Genomic DNA, 3,793 nt, shown 5'->3' on the forward strand with positions numbered 1-3,793 from the left:
GTCGCCAGCTCGACGCCCAACCCAGCACGGACGGAAAGCGTGCAAGGAGCGGCCGGATTCGAACCCAGGACCACCGCCTCGCAGTCCGGTGAGGAAGCCACTACGCCACCAGCCGACTCGAACAACAGGTGGGAATAAAAAGATTCGCTTTATCTGACATACGTTCATCAAGATATACAGTGAAATGCATCGATTGCGTCTACAACCAACACAGTTGAGTACTGAGCTGAGTAACCAGCGCTAATGTAGATTGCCCCACAACTTAGCCGGTCGGAACGCCTTTGGACTGTGGGAGGAAATGGAAGCCCTCGGGAGGAAACCCGAGCAGAGTCGTGGAGAGAGAGTTCGAGCTCCTTACGGACAGCGACGGGAGCTGAAGCCAGCTCGTTGCTGCCGTAACCACGGAGTTACGGCGCTGACAAGCTCCGGTAGCATAGTGGGACAGGGAGGGAGGAAGAAGTTCGGGGGAGAAGCCTGCTAATTCTGTCACCAGCAGTCAAATCCTTGCTTGAAAGGCACGCATCTATCCTCTGGGCTCCCAGAGGAAAGTGGCTGGGAAGGAAACTAAGCCGGGATGTGGGAATACAGTGTCCGGCCGCCCCAACTCTGCTCTCGAGCAACAAGCCGCAGAGTCTTTCTTCCTGCTTTGCCATGGTGTTTCCAGGCGGGCCACCCTGTCCCACAGCTCCGGGCTGGCCTGGCACACAGAGACTGGCCACCCTGTCCCACAGCTCCAGGCTGGCCTGGCACGCAGAGTCCAAACGGGACACCATGTCCCACAGCTCCGGGCTGGCCTGGCACACAGAGACTGGCCACCCTGTCCCACTGCTCCGGGCTGGCCTGGCACGCAGAGTCCAAACGGGACACCATGTCCCACAGCTCCGGGCTGGCCTGGCACACAGAGACTGGCCACCCCGTCCCACAGCTCCGGGCTGGCCTGGCACGCAGAGACTGGCCACCCTGTCCCACAGCTCCAGGCTGGCCTGGCACGCAGAGTCCAAAAGGGACACCCTGTCCCACAGCTCCGGGCTGGCCTGGCACACAGAGACTGCCCACCCTGTCCCACAGCTCCGCGCTGGCCTGCCACACAGAGTCCAAATGGGCAGCCTGTCCCACAGCTCCGGGCTGGCCTGGCACACAGAGACTGGCCACCCTGTCCCACAGCTCCAGGCTGGCCTGGCACGCAGAGTCCAAACGGGACACCCTGTCCCACAGCTCCGGGCTGGCCTGGCACACAGAGACTGGCCACCCTGTCCCACAGCTCCGCGCTGGCCTGCCACACAGAGTCCAAATGGGCAGCCTGTCCCACAGCTCCGGGCTGGCCTGGCACAGACTGGCCACCCTGTCCCACAGCTCCGCGCTGGCCTGCCACACAGAGTCCAAATGGGCAGCCTGTCCCACAGCTCCGGGCTGGCCTGGCACGCAGACACTGGCCACTCTGTCCCACAACTCCGGGCTGGCCTGGCACACAGAGTCCAAACGGGCCACCCTGTCCCACAGCTCCGGGCTGGCCTGGCACACAGAGACTGGCCACCCTGTCCCACAGCTCCGGGCTGGCATGGCACACAGAGACTGCCCACACCGTCCCACAGCTCCGGGCTGGCATGGCACACAGAGACTGCCCACCCCGTCCCACAGCTCCGGGCCGGCCTGGCACACAGAGACTGGCCACCCTGTCCCACTGCTCCAGGCTGGCTTGGCACGCAGAGTCCAAACGGGACACCCTGTCCCACAGCTCCGGGCTGGCCTGGCACACAGAGACTGGCCACCCTGTCCCACAGCTCCGCGCTGGCCTGCCACACAGAGTCCAAATGGGCAGCCTGTCCCACAGCTCCGGGCTGGCCTGGCACACAGAGACTGGCCACCCTGTCCCACAGCTCCAGGCTGGCCTGGCACGCAGAGTCCAAACGGGACACCCTGTCCCACAGCTCCGGGCTGGCCTGGCACACAGAGACTGGCCACCCTGTCCCACAGCTCCGCGCTGGCCTGCCACACAGAGTCCAAATGGGCAGCCTGTCCCACAGCTCCGGGCTGGCCTGGCACAGACTGGCCACCCTGTCCCACAGCTCCGCGCTGGCCTGCCACACAGAGTCCAAATGGGCAGCCTGTCCCACAGCTCCGGGCTGGCCTGGCACGCAGACACTGGCCACTCTGTCCCACAACTCCGGGCTGGCCTGGCACACAGAGTCCAAACGGGCCACCCTGTCCCACAGCTCCGGGCTGGCATGGCACACAGAGACTGCCCACCCCGTCCCACAGCTCCGGGCTGGCATGGCACACAGAGACTGCCCACCCCGTCCCACAGCTCCGGGCTGGCATGGCACACAGAGACTGCCCACCCCGTCCCACAGCTCAGGGCCGGCCTGGCACACAGAGACTGGCCACCCTGTCCCACTGCTCCAGGCTGGCTTGGCACGCAGAGTCCAAACGGGACACCCTGTCCCACAGCTCCGGGCTGGCCTGGCACACAGAGACTGGCCACCCCGTCCCACAGCTCCGGGCTGGCATGGCACACAGAGACTGCCCACCCCGTCCCACAGCTCCGGGCCGGCCTGGCACACAGAGACTGGCCACCCTGTCCCACTGCTCCAGGCTGGCTTGGCACGCAGAGTCCAAACGGGACACACTGTCCCACAGCTCCGGGCTGGCCTGGCACACAGAGACTGGCCACCCTGTCCCACAGCTCAGCGCTGGCCTGCCACACAGAGTCCAAATGGGCAGCCTGTCCCACAGCTCCGGGCTGGCCTGCCACACAGAGTCCAAATGGGCAGCCTGTCCCTCAGCTCCGGGCTGGCCTGGCACACAGAGACTGGCCACCCTGTCCCACAACTCCGGGCTGGCATGGCCCACAGAGACTGCCCACCCTGTCCCGCAGCTCCGGGCTGGCATGGCCCACAGAGACTGGCCACCATGTCCCACAGCTCCGCGCTGGCCTGGCACACAGAGTCCAAATGGGCAGCCTGTCCCACAGCTGCGGGCTGGCCTGGCACGCAGAGACTGGCCACCCTGTCCCACAACTCCGGGCTGGCATGGCCCACAGAGACTGGTCACCCTGTCCCACAGCTCCAGGCTGGCCTGGCACGCAGAGTCCAAACGGGCCACCCCGTCCCACAGCTCCGGGCTGGCCTGGAACACAGAGACTGCCCACCCTGTCCCACAGCTCCGGGCTGGCCTGGCACGCAGAGTCCAAACGGGACACCCTGTCCCACAGCTCCGGGCTGGCCTGGCACACAGAGACTTGGCACACAGAGACTAGCCACCCCGTCCCACAGCTCCGGGCTGGCCTGGCACGCAGAGTCCAAACGGGACACCCTGTCCCACAGCTCCGGGCTGGCCTGGCACACAGAGACTGGCCACCCTGTCCCACAGCTCCGCGCTGGCCTGCCACACAGAGTCCAAATGGGCAGCCTGTCCCACAGCTCCGGGCTGGCCTGGCACACAGAGATTGGCCACTCTGTCCCACAGCTCCGGGCTGGCCTGGCACACAGAGACTGGCCACCCTGTGCCACAGCTCCAGGCTGGCCTGGCACGCAGAGACTGGCCACTCTGTCCCACAGCTCCGGGCTGGCCTGGCACGCAGAGACTGGCCACTCTGTCCCACAGCTCCGGGCTGGCCTGGCACGCAGAGACTGGCCACCCCGTCCCACAGCTCCGGGCTGGCCTGGCACACAGAGTCCAAACGGGACACCCTGTCCCACAGCTCCGGGCTGGCCTGGCACACAGAGACTGGCCACCCCGTCCCACAGCTCCGGGCTGACCTGGCACACAGAGACTGCCCACCCTGTCCCACAGC

Source organism: Hypanus sabinus, unplaced genomic scaffold (assembly GCF_030144855.1).
Source record: "Hypanus sabinus isolate sHypSab1 unplaced genomic scaffold, sHypSab1.hap1 H_10, whole genome shotgun sequence".
Taxonomy (NCBI): Eukaryota; Metazoa; Chordata; class Chondrichthyes; order Myliobatiformes; family Dasyatidae; genus Hypanus; species Hypanus sabinus.